At 43.8% G+C, this 19,265-nt stretch overlaps 1 protein-coding gene and 1 non-coding gene across 17 annotated transcripts in view; one reads left to right on the forward strand and one right to left on the reverse strand.

Moving 5' to 3' along the window:
- Nucleotides 1–19,265, reverse strand: part of PTPRT (protein tyrosine phosphatase receptor type T) — a 1,083,381-nt gene that overhangs the window by 1,052,798 nt on the left and 11,318 nt on the right. The window lies entirely within an intron of this gene.
- On the forward strand, nucleotides 6,836–6,908 carry TRNAR-UCU (transfer RNA arginine (anticodon UCU)). Its single transcript has one exon. It is a non-coding gene; the product is annotated as a tRNA-Arg (tRNA).

A 19,265-nucleotide genomic window follows, 5' to 3' on the forward strand; every position in this document is an offset into this window, starting at 1 on the left:
CTATGAGCTGTGTAGCCCTCCAGGTTTCTCTGTCCATGGGATTTCCCAGGCAAGAATACTGGAGTGGGTTGCTGTGTCTTTCTCCAGGGGATATTCCCAAACCAGGGATCAAACCCATGTCTCCTGCATTAGCAGGTGGGTTCTTTACCACTGGTGACACATGGCATCTCTATTTAATTCCCTCACCTCCAATTCCCTTGCTCTTCTTAAAGGCTAACTTCTATTCCTACTTCAAGATCCAGATCCCCTAAATCACTCCACCCCAAGAAAGATGACGGAGCACAGTCAGCCTTTTGGAATTAGGTGGCTTATAGAGAAACTTCTAGAGATGGCTCTATCCCTCCCCCAGGAAACAGAACTACAGCAAGTCCCTTCCAGGTGAGAAGATCCTCACCTTCTACATCCCCAGGTCTTTGGGGGAAGGAAACATCAAACTGTTAAAGCCATTAATACTCTCCTACACAAGAGGTTTTCTTTCACAACTACTTAACTCCCTCTAAAAATATAAATTGACTTCTTACTCTTCAGAAATTAGCAGCCTGAACCCTGTACACAAGACCCTTCCACCTGTGTGAAAAGTGCTAAGTCACTCATCAAGTTGCTCTCTTTCCAAAAATTAAGCCCTGTGTTCAGCATTCCTCCACTGAGAACTTCCCTCCACCACTTTGAAACCTGTTCATCTTTTCACCTGGCTCCTTGGCACACTATCCACACCACTCCCAGGCAACAGTGAACATGCCATGTTCTTATCAGCCCTGGGTTCTTAACAGCTCCTGATGACGCAGTGTAAAGATGCCACAAGTAGACTGTTGTGTCCAGCATGATTAGGAGATACCTGCAACAGTGACTTGTTTGCCTGGCTTGTAATGGGAGCTCTCTGTTGAACCTTCTGTGGTTAGAGGAGGGGTACACACACTCTGATCAGCTCATGGCCAGGATTCATGCAAAGGCAGTGGGCTGGGTGGGATGAATCAGTTATTAGAAATCACTTGCCTCTTCATTCAGCATCTATTTTTGAATGCCAGGCATTGGAACACAGCAATACAAAAAAAAAAACAAAAATATCTCTTGTGTTTACATCTTACTGGGAGTGGGAGATAGAAACAGACAAGAAACAAGAAACAAGCACCTTGTATTGATGGAACATACTAAGGAAAAAAGGAAAGAAGAAGAAATCTAAGTGACCCATCCTTGTTAGTTCACCCAGAGCTGTTCTCTGGGTAGGAGGGAGCAGGCACTTTACAATACCAAATAGGCACCCCCTCAAACAATTCCACCCCACAACAAGCCAAATGTTATCAAGGAAAACTAGTATAAAAACAGGCAGCCTGTTGGGGAGGCCCATGCACACATGATCTGAAAACCCAGAAATGGGATCCCAGCTCTGTTAAGGGTGTGACTCCTTAGCTGTGTGGCCTTGGACAAACCACTCTACCTCTCTGAACCTCAGTTCCCTCATGTGTAAAATGATAATAACACCCACCTCATGGGTCTGTTAGGGAGGAGTTAGTGACAAGACCTATGGAACCAGCTTAGCACAGCACATGGGACCTAGGAACTGCTCGGTAAACATCAGCAATTAATTATCACACTGTAATTAGTCGTAGTAGTAGTATTTGACTTAGCGTGAGGTCCCCGAGAGGCAGATCTTGTGACCAGGATTACAGAACGAATAGTTCACTTGGAAAGCAATCCTAAGAAACACTGGTGAACAAGAAATGGAAGGAAATAAGCCAACACAGGATGTGTTATCAAGTAAGTGACCACTGTGGGGAGCTGGAAGTTAATCCCACCGGTAGAACACAGGACCATCCCACCAGAGGGTGAGGAGCAGAGAAGCTGATCCACCAACTCCTGTCAATCAGGGTGAGAGTAGACTGCAGGTGGGGGCGGGGCACGGACAGCTGGCTTTGGAGAAAGACACACACTGCAATTGGCTGGGGCACCGGATGTGGGCAGGACACACACCCCGGCATCACCATCCAATCAGGTTTTGCCGCTGACACCCAGGCAGTCCACCCACCTTCTCCAAGCCTAGTTTTCATCTATAAAATGGAGCGGGGTGGGGGGAGGATTTTATAGATGATATAAATATATCTATAGATATTATAGATTAATTTATATCTATCCTATATCTAGATATTATAGATTATTATGGATCTATTATATATATTAATCTCTGCAGCTTGGAGTTGGCTTGAGGATTTTACAAAACCGTGTTTATATCAAAGCCTCCGGTGCGGTGTCTGACCCGAAGAATTTCGGTTTTGTTTCTCTCTTTTGTCTTCTCCCCATTACTCCTTTCTCACATAAAGGGAAAAGCTTGCTTCCTCGCAGGCCACAGGGGCCCTTTCAAAAGGGCATTTTCGGTTTTATGGCCTTGCTCCCTGGCTACAAAGCACTCCTTCCTCTTAATGGACTCTCCGACATGGATAACGATCTCTCTCAATACCCCTTTCTGGATGGAGGAAGTGGAGGTGCTTTGAGAGTAAAGATGGCCATTCATGTCCCCAAGGTACGTTTGACTTCTGCTGCTGCTGTTGGTCGCACCCACCTCATCAGGACTTTTTATCTCCAAAGCAAATCAGTGAAGACAGAGTCATTCATAACCCGATTACATTCAGCACCGTCATGGGTACACTGCTGGGCTGCTCACACAGGCACTGGCGAGTCGTCCCGAAAAGAGTCAATGCCTTCTGCCCACCCCTCCCATCCAAAAAAGACCAATCTTGAAAGGGCCCCCGCAGGAAGCAGGCCTGCCCGGTGCCACCCACCAGCCCATACAGCCGAGCCGGACTTGGGCCCGGGAGACAAGTGCTCATGTGTGAACAAGAAGCCACCGGAATACAAATGAGCTAGGAGGTCTCGGCGCCAGGAAACCCCCACAACGGCCATTTGTTCGGTGTTCTGGGAAAAACACCAACGGAGCCCTCACGGAGGCATCCCACAGCCAGAATGAATCTGAAAGAAGCTGACCATGCTTGGGGCTGACTGGGCTTGGTGATGGACTCACAAATAAGTACAGCTGACTAAGAATTCCCCTCTATGCAGAGTTAGCACCATCCCAAAGAAGTGTCCGCCAGTGTGGAAAAGGTGATATCACTGATGAGAAATTAACTTAGGTGGTCTCTGGACACAGGACTGCATTGAAGACTGCAAATATGGCATCCAATTGATTTTTCATACGGCCCCCATATAAGCACTAACATCCCCATTTTACAAGTAAAAGAACTGAAACTCAAAGGGTTTATCAGTCATTTGAGTGTGATGCTAAAGTCAGTCATATATGCTGACCATGAATCAGGTCTGCCTCTTGAGAGTTAATTTTTTTTAATCTATGATGTTTTCAGATGTGGGACTTAATGTAATGAAAAATTTATTTATTATGTGTAGAAGTCACTGGTTACCTCTGCGGTAGAAACAGGTGACACATGGGAAGAGGTGTGGGGGCGTTTCAAGACCCTGGCCCTGTTCTAACTTCCTGGCCTCAGGGGTGGTTTCATGGAAGCATCATCCTGTGATGACAGTTCATGGAGGTGGACACTTAGTGACTAGTGAATTACATACACTATATACTCTTGTTCAGTCACTCAGTCGTGTCCGACTCTTTGCGACCACATGGCCTGCAGCACGCCAGGCTTCCCTGTCCTTCACCATCTCCCAGAGATTGCTCAAACTCCTGTCTGTTAAGTTGGTGATGCCATCCAACCATCTCGTCCTTTGTCATCCCCTTCTCCTCCTGACTTCAGTCTTTTCCAGCATCAGGGTCTTTTCTAATGAGTTAGCTCTTCGCATCACGTGGCCAAACTCTATGCACATTACACTAACCAGGGATCAGAAAACCACGACCTAAGGGCCAGCTGCTTGTTTCTGTACATAAAATTTTATTGGAACACAGCTGACCCATTCAGTTACATACTGTCTCTGCCTCTCTGACCCTATTGCAGAACAAGCTGGCTGAGCCCTGTGCACACTATACTGAACTTGACCTGGGCACTTAGCAGATTTGTCTTGCTGTTTGCATTTTTCTTAGCCTGTAATGGAAATAAGTTTGCAGACTCTATGAACATATCAAATGACAAGCAGGAAGAGCCTAGCATTACCCTGACATGTTCATTAAAGCATTTAAAGGTTAGCTGACTTAAAAAAAAAAAAAACACATACAATCCAAAGAGAATATAAGAACACCAGAATAAATGGAAGAAAATTAAGATCAAAGGGAAGACAGGTATTAGAAAATCACCTCTTGAGAGCTCATACATAATGACTAAGACAGGGCTGCAAATCTCACTTAAGAGTTTCCTGGACACCCAAGCAAAAATGGTAACAAAATGGTTAACACACGTGACAGAAAGGCACTGAAGGTGAGGAAACCACACTGGGATTTAAAATATCCCCTGCAAAAAAAAAAAAAAAATCCCCTGCACAGTCCAGCGAGTGTTTAAACCCACGCACCCAACTGAAAGCTGGCTGTTCTTGATTTTACAAGTACCTTCACCCTATTTTTCCTGCAAAAAGATAACTCATTTTTTGCTCCGATGGGCAAAAAAACCCTCAGGAGTCTAATTTTCGCCAACTGCCATGTGGCAGCGCCCGTCCCCATCTGGGCTGGCTGGCACAGACCTCAGTGAACACAGCCCAGGGCCCCAGGAGGGTCCTCTGATCATGGACCACTGCAGTGACCTACTTGGGATTAGAACAACATTTTAGAGTATAACTGTGTTTTATGGGTCATAAATATTGCACAGATGTTCCTTATTTACATCGACTCAGTGGATTATTATTGCAGCATTACCATGCTAATATGGTGATTCCTGTATTTGAAACTGGAGGACAGGAATCAGGGAGATGTAATTAAACAAGCATGGTACACATTTGGGGGGGATCAACAAAACAAATAGTAGTAATAGAGACCATTGAATGTGGGCTTATTATGTGCTTTATAAATGTAGTAACTAATTACATTCTCAGAATGATCCTATGCAGTGGGTTTTATGATTATACCCTTTGAACAGATGATGAAACTAAGACACAGCTAGACTCAGTAACTTCCTAGGGTCAGAAATGTTGTAGTGGCAAAGCCAGTGTCTGACTCCAAAGCTTCTGTTTTGTTAACAATGCCCAGAAAGCAAAGAGTAACAGCTTTCTGCAGAAGCAAAAGCTATTCTGTGCTGAGCTACTCGGAATCACCGAAGCACGCAACTATCAATGCCCAAACCCATCTCGGTGAGCCCTGGCAACTAGAACACTGGCTCCCTACTGACAGAGGTCTCCACGGTCCTGGGCCCAAGCAGCAAAGGAGTCAAGCCTTTCGGGGTCAGGGCAAGGGGCGGCCTCTCACTCCTCCCTGCCCCTCCCTTTCCCTCCCGCCACGCTAACTCAGCATCCATGGCTGCGGCCATACCAAAGGGCTTGGCTTTCAGTGATCGGCATTCTCCCATGCCCTCACCTGCCTCACCACCCCACAGCGAAGCCTCACTGTCTACCAGAAACCATCCCTGGCTCCACCCCAGTGAGCTGTTCCCCAGACTGCCCACTGCAGCAGCACTTCATCGACACATCTACTGTCTCTATACCATGACCACAAACATGCCCATCTCTTTCCCCAAACCAGACAGTAAGCTTCTTGAGCACAGGAATGGTCCTTTGTGTCTGCCCTGCTGATGGAGCTCCAGTGGATGACCCAGAGAGGGACCTCAGCAAATACTGGCGGACCCGAGGAACTGGCTGGGGAGAGAACAGAGACCTGAATTTGATAGCAGCAAGGATGACCTACCAAGTACTGGAGCCAGGCCTCCTAAGATTTTCCATGAACAGCAGCCGCTTAGCAGCTTTTGAATCTCCAAGATGAACATCTGTGGTCAACAACTGAGACAGAGTGCTGGCTTCATGACGTTCACTCTACAACCCAAACCACACTTGCCCTCGATTGCATCAAAGTGTTCTCATGGTCCATGCTGTCACCGTGAGGTGATGGACAGGCTGTATGTGTAAGGCAGTGGCTGGTTCTCACATATTATGTTGCAGTTCTGTGGTCCCTCCACTGGACTAGTGTCCTCAGGGAAAGCCATCCAAGGACATCCACCCAGAGCACATCCATCTCACCCGGTCCTCTTTATGTGTGTGTAAAAAGGAGTGGGAAGAGGAGAAGGAGGGAGAAGCACATTCATCCCACATTTTCTCCTTTAGAAAACATGCTCCTAAAAATTAGTTGCAAATCGGAAGTTTCGAATATACAGATCTTTACACACTATATGAGTGGAGTAGAGGTGGTTATCTGTGGGGAGGGAGCTACAAAAAATTATGAAATCTTAATTGTAGTGTCAATGCTTCATTTCTTTTAACTCCACAAGTGTCTACAGTGTACTCCTGATTATTCAGGATTAGCTAAAATATTTTAAAATAAATTAACAAACAATAAATTTAATTTTGTGATGTCTTATCTTAAAATCCAATTATCTCAGCTTACTGAAAATGACATCTCATACGAAGGAGAAAATGAGTTTGTGTTGGGGAGAAGGAAGTCCTGGCAGAGATGTAGAAGACAGGGCTGGAGGTTCCGCACTGCTTTCCATTCATTCACACAGTCTGTCAACAAACATTTACAGAGCACCGGGGATGTGCCAAGTGCTTCCTAAGTGGTAAGACAGAACTGTTCCCTCCAAGAGCTTACATTCAAGTGGGAGAAACAAATGAATAAGTAAATAGTTCGAGATGGCAGATGTTATTAACATCCACAGAGTTAAGCTAATGGGGACAGGAAGTGCTCACTCCTGTGAGTACTTGTGTGAAGGGTGAAACAAAGAAGAATCCCTAGTAGAAAAAAACAGAGACTTCCCTGGTGGCCCAGTGGTTAAGACACTGTCCTTCTGATGCAGAGGGCGCAGGTTCGATCCCTGCTCAGGGAACCAAGGTTCCACATGCCGTGCGACATAGCCAAAAAATAAAAATGAGTAAAGAGAACAGCAAGAGCAAAGGCCCTGAGGTGGGCACAGATTTTGACTGTTTGAGAAAAGAAAAAAGGCCAGTGTGGCTGGAGCAAAAGTCAGCCAATCTTTTCTATAAAGAGCCAAAAGGTAGTTGCTTTAGCCTCTGCAGGGCTTCAGTCCTCCTTGCCACTACTCAGCTCCACCACTGCAGCATGAAAGCTGCCAAAGGCAATCTGCAAACAAATGGACAAAGTTGTGTTCCAAGATAACCCTTTCATGGACACTGAAATTAGAATTTCATACCATCACCACGTGTTACAAAATGCCATCCTCCTTTTATTGTTAACAACCATTAAGACGTGAAAACCATTCTTAGTTCACAGTCCACACACAAACAGGTGGCAAGGCCAGATATGACACATGAGGGGATGAAGATTGGTGATCCCACCTCCACTTGCCAGGCTAGACTCAATCCAGTAATGGTGGTGGTAACGGTGAGAGATGGGGTTAAAAACAGTCTCGGGAGCCAGATCTTGGAGGCAAGAAGCAGCAGTTTGGGTTGGGGGCTTTATTCTAAATCCAAGTGATGAGATTTGAAAGAGAAGAGGGACATGGTCTGATTTATGGTTTTAAAAAATTACTTTGGCAGCTGTGTGGTGATTCTGACAGTGTCATCAACTTTCTTGGACAAAAGCATCAGTAGGAAGCCCAACGCTGTCCTTTTGATCAAGGATTCTGGAGTCAACCGTCTCCCCATCAGAAGCTCTATGGATCTGTTGATTCCTCTCTGAACCTCAATCACTGAAGCTTTTTTTCTTTAACGTTGATTTTCAGTCTGTAATTTTAAAGATTTCCCTATTTTCCTACATTGCAAAACATGGCCTTGGCGCCACAATGTTGAAGGACATATTCCCATCAATTCAGACATGTGCTTCATCTGATTTCCTTTCACAATGGGAACTATCTGACCAGCAATAAATGGAAGTGAAACAGTCAACACTGTTTTTATATCAGGCTCCATCTTTGCCTCAATGAACTACTGTGACTACCTGCATTTCCATTTTTCTGTTCGTTTTTATAAAATAAGAGAAAACTGAAAAAAAAAAACTCAATCCCAGCTGTGCAGACAAAGGTGGCAGGGGAAAAAGAGTGGCTTCCCGGCTGGCAGACACGAATACAATGGCTTCATCTGGTTTCATAAAGTCCAACAGTGGTGGGTGTGAACAAATGATGAAGACAATCACAGCCTTTCTCCCCTACTTCTTACTTATATGAAAGGAAAGGCTCCTGAGAGACTTGGCCCTTTTTGGCTTCATTGTGTTTACTGTGTGCCACCCTTCCCGAGTCCTGAGTTCCAACATTTCCTCCAGAGCCTGACCTTCACATCTGTACAGAGGCTGTACTTCATGTCCTGACATTCAACTGTGCCCAGGGCCTAGCTTCAGCTAACCCTGCTCCAGCAGAGAGAAAGCTCCCAGTGTTATCAACCCCAGAAAAGCCCTTCCTCCTAACACCTTCTGACCTCTTTAAAACCCAACGCCTCTTGACCCTCACAAGCTTAGACAAGATTCAGGCTTGTGTCTACATCCTAGTTCCCTCATCTGCCTACTTCTTGGGGTTATCAGTGAGGATGAAAGGAAATCACATAATTTAAGCCCCCTGCAAGACCCCTGATAGGGCAATCAAGGTAAGTGAGTAACCAGGTCAAACACAACAGATTTTTCCATCCCCTTCTTGCAGTCTCTTACTTAAATTTCAATCCCTCCTATACCCATAGCAGCAAAACATTTTGTGGCAAGGCTCTGAAGAATACCAAAAAACAGGGTGGGAGGGGGAGTTTGAGATGTGGGTCTACGGCAGGCAGACTCTAAGCTGGTCCCCAATGATGCTTGCTTCACAGTTCTTATGCTTTCATGTAATCCCCTTCCCTCGAGTGTGGGCAGGACCAGTGACTATCTTCCAACCAACACAATATGGCAACGGTGATGAGATGTCACTGCTGCAATTAGGTAGGTAAGACTGTGACCTCTGTCTTGCTAGCCAAGCTTCTCCCTTGCCTGGAAGATGAAGCAGACCACAGTGTTGGAGAGACCCATGTCCCAAGGAACTAAGACTGGCCTCTGGCCAACAGCCCATAAGGAAGGAAGACCCTTGTCTGGCAGTCTGCTAAAAAACTGAACGATTGTTACAGATGGTCAACAGGCACATGAAAAAGATGCTCACCATTGCTAATTATTAGAGAAATGCAAATCAAAACTACAGTGAGGTATCATCTCACACCAGTTGAAATGGCCACCATTAAAAAGTCAAGAAAAAATAAACACTGGAGACAGTGTGGAGAAAAGGGAACCTTCCTGCACTGCTGATGGGGATGTAAACTGGTACAACCACCACGGAAAACAATATGGAGTTTCCTTAAAAAACTAAAAATAGCGACATACCGTATGATCCAGAATCCCATTCCTGGGCACATATCCCCCAAAAATGAAAAGTCTTAATTTGAAGAGATGCATGCACCCCACAGTTCATCACAGCACTGCTTACAACTGCCAAGATATGGAAGCAAGGTAAACGTCCACAGACAAATGAGTAGATAAAGAAGATGTGGGATATATGTGTGTGTACGCGTACAATGGAATACTACTCACCCATAAAAAGAATGAAATATTGCCATTTGCAGCAACATGGATGGACCTAGAGATTATCACACTAAGTGACGTAAGTCAGACAGACAAGTACCATGTGATAGCATTTAAGTGTGGAATCTAAAATATGACACAAAAGAACTTATTTACGAATGGAAACAGACTCACATAGAGAAAAGACTTGTGGTTGCCATGACAGGGAGGGGAAGAGGAAGAGGGATAGACTGGGAGTTTGGGGTTACCAAATGGAAACTATTATACATATGTATAACTGAATCACTCTGCTACACACCAGGAACTAACACAACATTATATATCAACTATACTTCAGTAAATTTTTTTTAAAAAACTGAACGCTTCCAACAACTACATGAGCTTAGAAAGAGATCCTTCACAGTCAAGTCTTCAGATGAGATCACAGCCCTAACTGTCTGGACGGCAGCCTCATGAGAGGCCCTAAGCCGGAGGACCCAGCCTAGCCATGCCCAGACTCCTGACCTGCAAAAACTATGAGATAACCAATGTCATTGTCAGTGGCCAAAGTGGTTTCATAAGTGCTGTTTTCAGTGGCTGACTTTGTGCCAATTTTTAGGCAGCAATAGTTAGCAAACATAGGGTTCCACTTCAATTTGAATTTTTCAAGTCATCCTAATTCAGAAGTCACATGCTTTTGACCCTCCATATACCTCTTACTGCATTGTGCTAAGCTTTCAAACTTAAAAGAACAGATTAGACACTGATTTCTTTCAAAGAACCACTACATTAAACAAATCTTGATCAGTTTCCTCCAAAGAGACATCATTTACTCATTGGAAAAGACCCCAACACTGGGAAAGATTAAAGGCAGGAGGAGAAGGGGACAACAGAGGATGCGATGGGTGGACGGCATCACTGACTCAATGGACATGAGTTTGAGCAGGCTCAGGGAGATGGTGAAGGACAGGGAGGCCTGGCGTACTCAATCCATGGGGTCACAAAGAGTCAGACATGACTGAGCGACTGAACAACAATGACGACAACCTCTTTGCTGACAAAGGGGAAAATCAAACCATGGCATGGCCATCTCTGGGTCTAGGACAAACCAATAACATCACTCAGCCTGGCCTGCCTCACACCAGGAACAGAGTTAGATGGCTCTGAGCCCCAGGCCCCCTGGATCATTTGGATAGAACCAGCATCAGGGGAAGCCAGAGGTGGGGTATCATACCTTCAGTGGTCATTGTCTCATTGTTTTTCATCAAAACCTCTCGTCCATAGCAATTTTTCTCATGCTAGCATGAATTTCTTATACCAAATAAAAGTTATTTTTAACTAAGAGCCTCAGGCTGTAAACTTGCTCCCCTGAAGAGTCAGGTCAAGCAAATCAAAGGAGTCAAGAGAAAAAGCAGCAGCATGCTCCTCCAAGGAAATGCCATGTGCCTGTTCCACCCCTGGCCTCTCAATGCTACTAAGAGAGGCCCTTTGGCCCCTCCTCTCTCCCTCTTTTTACCATTCCTCTTCATGCATTTCCTCCTACCTGACCATCCCCCTCTCCATCCCCTTCCATGATGCCATCATTCCAGCTGCTCCTGAGATGTTCCTTTATAATATCAGAACTTTCCAGACACCCAAGGTTTGCTCTTTAATTCAATGTACTAAATACTGAAACCCAAGGTTCATTAGGCAGAAGGCATCATGCTAACCACCACAGCAGACGCTTAAAGAGCTGTGTCTGCAAAGGCTTTAAAAATATTCTACAAAATTCCCTTCCCTCCCACGTGGGAGAATGGGGCCATGGTACATATCGCAGGTTCACAATCTAAACAGTGGGGGGGGGGGGGGGGCTTTCAGGCCTTGCCCCAGGCTTCAGTACCTGTGGGACCTTGGGTTGGTCCTTTGTGGCATCTAAGATTCAGCCTCTTCAGTACAAAAGAGTGACTGCACCTAAGAGCAAGGATTGAAGTGGAATGATACACCTGAAAATACTGTAGACAACATCGTAAAAATAGAGTCACTTGGATTAAAGAAAACAACTTAGCCTTTTCTTATAACTCAAGGTGAGCCGTTAAAAGGTCAGTTATTGTGTTCAGAACCCACGCCTATTTCTTTCTTCTGACATGATAATTGTCATGACTGTCACAGCATCATGAGGAAAGCAATAAGGTACAGCCTTCCGGGCTTTCAGAGAGTAACATCCTCTGTCCATGTGCTACCGCTCCAGCTTCTGAGTTTACTGAGATCTCACGGCGACTCCTTATAGTTTTCCTGCTCCTCTCTAGCAATGAGGCCGTCACTCCCTTTATTAAGCACCATGGCAAGCACGTCCCCCTGCAGCAGCCAGTCTTCTCCCTTCTAAACTCTCTGGGGTCTGCGGTCGGAATCATATACAAACTTCCTAGAATTGAAAAGAGCTACGCCACCGGATGACAGCCTAGGGGTGCTCCCTTAGAGAAAAGACCGGAGCTGGGTGGGGGTGTAGCATCTGTTGGGCCCAGAGATGTCTCAGCTTCTTTCCGAAATCTTGACTGCATACCAGAAGGTGAGCCTTCTAAATAGAAGAATTTCAGAGAAGAAAGGAGTTTTACACGACACCTGCTATATGGTTAGCATACTTGGACTTCGTGAATAACTTCCCTGGTGGCTCAGCTGGTAAAGAATCCTCCTGCAATGCGGGAGACCTGGGTTCGATCCCTGGGTTGAGACTATCCCTGGAGAAGGGAATGGCTACCCACTCTGGTATTCTGACCTGGAGAATTCCATGGACTGTATAGTCCATGGGGTCACAAAGAGTCGGACACAACTGAGCAACTTTCACTGTGTACACAGACATGTATCTGCATATCTAAAATTCAACAGCAATGAGACCATGGAGCTATTTGATATACAAAAGAAATTCCCATTTAACAATAATAATTTTCATATTATTTATTTGCCATTTTACGTTATTTCATATGATACTAAGTGTCTAAGGAGATAGGTATTATCAGTCCCCATTTTGAAATAAATATATTTAAGGCTCAGAGAGGCTAACTAATTTGCCCAAGGACTACAACAGGTAAGCAAGATGATTCAGGATCTCAGGCAGTCTGAGCCCATAGCCAATCCAGACAGGACTGAGAATATCTCCAAAGACTGCTGCGAGTTCAAGTCACATGATCAGTTTTTCCTAATGAAGAACAGTAAACTCTAAAATCCACCCCTTAGACTGAGACTTATCACAATTTATACAAGAATTACCAATTCTCAAAAAAATTCTTAGAAATCACCACCACTATTATCACTTGCCAGGTATTTTATATGCATTATCTCAAATGGTCACAACTGCCCCTGTCAGGGTAGAATTATATCCTATTGATGATGGGGGTGGGGGGAATCTAGGCTCAGAGAGATACAGCTACTCACCCAAGGACACACAGCCATTAACTGGCAAAAGGTGAGGTTTCAATTCAGGTCTTTCTGACTTAAATGCCTATACTCTCTCCAACATGTTGAGTGACTCAAGACAAAACATATTTCAAGGCAAGCAATTCTTTTACAATGTAATCAATCTTTGAAATTCAGTAGATTTCTCTGAATCTTTTACAGCTCTGAAATTAAAACAATACTGGCCTAGAAGTGAATACAGCTTGATTAAAAGCTGTGTTTGGCCGGTTAATAGCACTGTGAACAACAAGGTCCTACTGTATATAGCACACAGAACTATATTCAATATCCTGTGATAAACTGTAATGAAAAAGAAAATATATAACTGAGCCACTTTGCTGTATAGCAGAAATTAACACAATATTGTAAATCAACTATACTTCAATAAAACTAAAAAAAATAGCTACATGACTTTGGGTATGGCACATAATCTCATTAAGATAGCATTCCTTTATAGTGATTCAATTTCACAGAGCCTTTATGAAGATAAATAAAAGAATGTGTGACATATTGCATGTGCCATGTCCCCTGGCACACAGAAGGTGTTTTAAATATTATTTCTTTAATTCATCAATTATTATTTTCCTTTTTTTAAGAAAAATAGAATTGCAGGTTGAGATTTCAAATTGACAGATTTAGGATAAACTAGCAATTATTATATACGACAGAACATAGAATCTTCACATTAAAACTAAAACTGCTAAAAGTGATCTTAGAAACCACTTCTTATCCATTTATTCACCAACACTGAGTACCATGTATAGTAATTGTCCTGGGCACGGGAGATCAGCAGTGAAAAGAACGAAGTCCTGACCCCTGTGGAGCGTTAATTCTAACAGAAAAGAGTCAGGACATCCCTGGGGGTCCAGTGGTTAAGAATCTGCCTGTCAATGCAGGGGACACGGGTTCGGATCCCTGGTCCGGGAAGATTCCACATGCTGTGGGTCAACTAAGCCCATGCTCTCAAGAGTCCCTGTCCCACAAAGGAAGAAGCCACCACAATGAGAAGCCTGCGTTCAGCAGCTGGAGCGTGGCCCCATTCTCGGCAACTAAAGAAAGACCATGCACAGCAAGGAATACCCACCACAGGCAAAAAAAAAAAAAAAAAGCAGTTGGAAAAAAAAAGAGTCAGAAAATAAACACATAAATACGTAAAAAGATTATTTAAAAGGAGCAAGTGCTATGAACAGAGATGGCAAAACTCTCATTTGGCTGAGATGGAAACTACACTCCAAACCAGAGAAGGAACTTAACTGGCCAAAGACCCCACATAAAATTAATGGTATTATCTCTGCTCCCTAGACCTGCAGTTCGCAAATTTTCACATGTATCAGAGTCACCTAGAGGGCACAGATTACCCACCCCAGAGTTTATGATTTAGCAGGTCTGAGGTGGGTCCCCCAAATTTGCATTTATAAAAAGTTTCCAGGTGATGCTGCTGGTCCAGGGAGCACACCTTGAGAACAGCCCTCCCAGAGAGGAGTGAGGCAGGAAGAGAGGAGGATAAATACCCCAAGCCCTCTCCTCCTGCCTCAAAATCCCCTACCACCTTTCCCCACCTGCTAAACACAATCAGAACCAGACAACAAAGGACTCTGGCCTCCTGGAACTCAGAGCAGCACACAGAGGGCTCTATTAACATAATTCCCTCCCACTGCTCCTCTGCAAATTAAAGGGACCAATAACCTCCCTCCATTCCTAGGCTCTAGAAGTCTCAGGTTCCCTTAACCCCAACCATGTACAGTCCCTTCGTTGAAGTCTCACAACACAGTGCAGCTGGATTCTGTTTCACGTCAGGATCCAGAGAGATATACCAGGAGACCCCAGACAGCTCCTCTAATGGTGCTATTTTCAGAAACTGACAAAAGCTATTTTATTTCTTCCTATAGTAACATCTATCAAATGCAGGTCAAATATATAATCTTTTTTTATTCTGCTACATAAATAAGAATTGTGTGTGCAACTTGCAGGAACCTGCGCAGCATATGCAATGAGGTCACTCTGAACAGAGCTTTGTGGCCTGGGATGGGCATCTGAGTGACCAACTCATTTTGGTTTGCCTGGTTTCAGCACTGACGGTTCCACATCCTGGGAAACATCTCTGTCCTGGACAAACCAGGACAACTGGTCACTCTCGCCCTGTACTCTGTGCTCCACGGAGCTCCAGCAATAGCATCACCACCAAGAATGGCTGGCATTTACTGAGCAACTTCCATGAGCCTGGCCCCAGGCTAAGTATTTTATTAGGTACATCACCTCCTTGATTTCTCACAACTACCCTACAAGCAAGTTACTATGATTAGCCTCATTTCACAGATGATAAAATTGAGGCTCAGAGGGCTCAAATAACTTGCTCAAGGTCATACAGCCTATAAATAACACATCACTGACTTGACCCTCACATAGTCTGAGATCAGAGCCTGCTCTTTTAACAGCTATTGTTTCCTTCATGACAGAGCAGATGGGTCCACCTGCCCCAGACCTGATTCCATGTGAAAAACAGCCAAGAACTACCCAAAGTTCATTTTAGGGAGTAAGCTCGAAAACTGCAGTCACAAGAGTAGAAATTGAGAGGGGATTTACATATTCTTTATTGCAGGGAGCACAATGAAAAATTCAATAGGGAAGTCTTTGGTACTTTTGGAAAATTAGAGATAAAATTACACAGACCTTTATATTTCAGAGAGCTTCACTGGTGGCTCAGTAGTAAAGAATCTGCCGGCAGTATGGGAGACCCAGGTTCGATCCCGGGAGTCAGGAAGATCCCATGGAGAAGGGAAAGGCTACCCAATCCAGTATTCTTGCCTGGAGAATTCCATGGACAGAGGAGCCTAGCCGGCTACACTCCATGGGGTCGCAAAGAGCCGGACATGACTGTGAGACTAGCCCTTTCATTATATTTCAGAACCAAAGTCTTGCTGCAAAATCTGTGACATTCGACAGCTGCTGGTGCAAACTCAATAGCAGTCCCACCTGATAGCCTAGGTTCAGCCACTCATGTTTAAAACTCAAATGATATACCTCTGTCTTAAATCCACAGGGTGACTATCCTGTGGTTAAAATAAATTCAGTCAACTATGTCCAACCAAAAAGTGTTTTCCTAAAATACTATGTTTGCTGGAGACCCAGAGGTCCAAAGACCATAGGTCCAAGACTTCATCCCATCTAAGCGCCTAGGGGTGTGGCACCTTCAGCGGCTGAGCCCCCAGCGTGCAATCAGCCACATTAAAGGACCTAACTTTTGTTCCAGGACAAGTGAGGGTTCTATGAATTACCCTCCTTTGAGACTGGTATGATTGGAGACTTATTTGGGAGTGAGATGGGGCATCTTTCTTAGAAACACAGCCCCTCTCTCCCACACATTTACAGACCTAAGAGTCTTCTAAAATTCAACATCATGTGTTTAAGGACTTGGGACTTGGAAATGAGATGACTGCATGTGTGACTGTGGCCAAACCCTTTAATCCATAAAACCATTCTCTTATCTAATATATGGGATTGTTGTGCCTGCTTCATGAGATCATCATGAGAATTCAATGGAGTCTTAGAACTCCCCGACAGGAATTCTCGTTGAAAATTCTGAAGGAAGGCTTTCCACCCAGGAATTTCAAATGGGACCTAAACTGTCCTCCTAAGAATGAATCTAGCACAGCACCCAACACAATGTAAGCCAGAGAGAAAGGAGGAAGCAGAGGCTAAGAAGGCAGATTTCAGGCTCAAATTGCTCAAGTTCAAGCCGTGGCTCTACCACTCACTAAAACTGTGTAACCTTCATAGCTTAACCACTCTGTTCCTCATTTTTGGTGATAACTCTATCCACTTCATAGGACTGTTATGAAGATTCTATAAGTGACAATTAGCGAAAAGCCTTTGAAAAATATCTGGCTCATTTTAAGTTCTTAAGGACACAGCAGAGTTAGTTTTCCTTTTTTGGTAGTCATTTCCTCTCTTGTATTTGTTCCCCTGAGGTTCAGTTTGAATCCTTCATGCTCTGCAGATATACCCCGCTGCACCTGTGATTTTCATAACTTTGAAATCTGGTTCCCTATTATCAATCCTCTATCATCCATCATCTCACCAAATGACTTGTCATCTCCTTATATTTCCTGCTTTCCATTCCAACATGAGCCAAATGCTCCGCTCCTCTGTATTCTCTTTTGGGTTTAGAAATTTTTATCCCAGGAGAGTGAAAATTCCCTCTGTCATATTCTAATCTGGACTAATGGAGTTGCCCTTTGAAATGAACAATCCAGGAAACTGATTCTGTTTGCTTCATCGCTAGACCTGGGGATTTCACAATTTCTTCCTTTAGAACAGACTACGGATGGTATCGAATAACAAAACTGATTCATCAGGAAAGGGTAGATTTTTAATATTTTAGCCTCCAACAAAGATCTCAAATGATTTGATTTTCTGGGGAAACAATCAAAATCCTAAAGTCAAAGACTAAAACTCCAGCTCTTGAGAAACACAGACGTCATCTCGTCGTTTTACAGATGGGAAAACTGTGCCCAGGTTCACAGCATTTCTAAACACTGAAAAGATTCTTCAATATTATTCTTCTAGGTCAAATGTGCCTTCCACTGCGTTCAAGAATCTCTGTTATTCCTCCATGGAGTTCCCAGGGGAGAGAAGGGGGTGCGGAAAGTGGACGGATGATGGTACCTAAGAAGCCCTCCTCCATCAGGGCCCCCCATCACTCATGCTCCAGGGCCTCCTTGCATCTGTAATGCAATTCTCTACCTTGTTTTTTCTAACCAGAGGCAGGGGTCTTAGAATTCCCCGTAGGAATCCTCATTACAAACTCTGAAAGAAGGCTTTCCATACAGAAAATAAAACCTCAATTTGTTTTGAAAGAATGATTGAGGAACAGTACATATGTTTAAAAATCCCTATAATTTGCAACAAATCTTAAATTACAAGGGTATCGCTTTTTTAAGGAAATAATTTAAATGCAGAAACATTGCAAAGAGAAGTGTAATTAACACCTATATTCTTCTCTATCAAGAATTATCAACTGAGTTCTACAAATTTTTAAGTGCATTCTCCATTTCAAGTGAAATAGAATATCACAAATTAAGGCCAAAATGCCCTTTATGTAACCATCTCAATTCCATTTCTCTCTATACTTATTTTGCAAAGGGCAGCCTTCCATTTTGCTTCTTATACTAACATAAACATATGGAGTGTGATCAGTAATACAATATTCAATTGCTATATCCATAAAATAGGCTCTCTTTTTTCTTCCTACAGAAAAGGACGTGGCCTTGCAGATGCTGAGTTTGCTTCGTGAACCAGAAGAACATACTTGTAAATATTTGTAAATATCTCTTAATAGATGCTCATATTTTTAGTATAAAATCTTCCAAGATCTTATATGCAGTGGCACAGCAAAATTCGGGCTGCTTCTGTGTATAAACAGGATTCTGCCAGTGTTGAAGGTGTCACTAGCAGATAGGCACTCCATGAGGGGAACCAAGAGGCCAGGAAAAGTCAGGCCAAGACACTACATCTGCTTCATCTCTGTGTAGTCACCTCCATTCCATGATATCCTGCATCTCTGGTTAAATAAATCAGGAATTTATGGAAGTTTGGAGCACAAACAGATAACCTCTAATCCATTTTAACTCTGCCATTGGTGTCAGAAGTGGAACAAGCATGCCTCACTCACTGTCATTGCCAGATTTTAGTCTGAGATCAGAATGCCAAGGTAGGAAACAATAAGTAAAAGATGCCTGAAATGTGAGAATCTTTTTGACAGGCGCAGAGCCAAGTGAAAGTTATTCACTGTTCTTCTGCCTCCAACCATTTGGACCTTGCGTATAAAAAAAAAGATGGCTGAGCCAAGAGCAATGAGCTCAAGGCATAATTCCTGGAAGCTTCGTATGAGCCAAAACAGTAGCCAGACTAAGAATTTTCTCCAAAAGGAGTTCAGACCACAAAAGGAGGAAATGTCAGATTTGAGCCAAAATGTACAGATCACAAAGGGAGGACCCCCACTTAGACATCAAGGTAGGCTGGTATGGGGAAGTACCAAGATTCCTACAGCTCCAGGTGAAAGAGGTCATCAGCAATTCTGGGGGGACAAACGACAGCTGCTGAGGTTTTGGAGTTAAGAGAAAATGACAATGGAATTGAGAAATGCTTCAGCGCTTGCTAAATCAATTCTCAGGTAAAAGTAATAACAATGTGATTCTGCATACAAGTGAATTTAAATGTATGCTGAACATTTTATGGGTGAGAAGACATAAAGATAATAAAGTAAGAAAGTTCTGACATCATCAACCTT

The sequence above is a fragment of the Odocoileus virginianus genome, chromosome 9 (assembly GCF_023699985.2).
Source record: "Odocoileus virginianus isolate 20LAN1187 ecotype Illinois chromosome 9, Ovbor_1.2, whole genome shotgun sequence".
Lineage (NCBI taxonomy): Eukaryota > Metazoa > Chordata > Mammalia > Artiodactyla > Cervidae > Odocoileus > Odocoileus virginianus.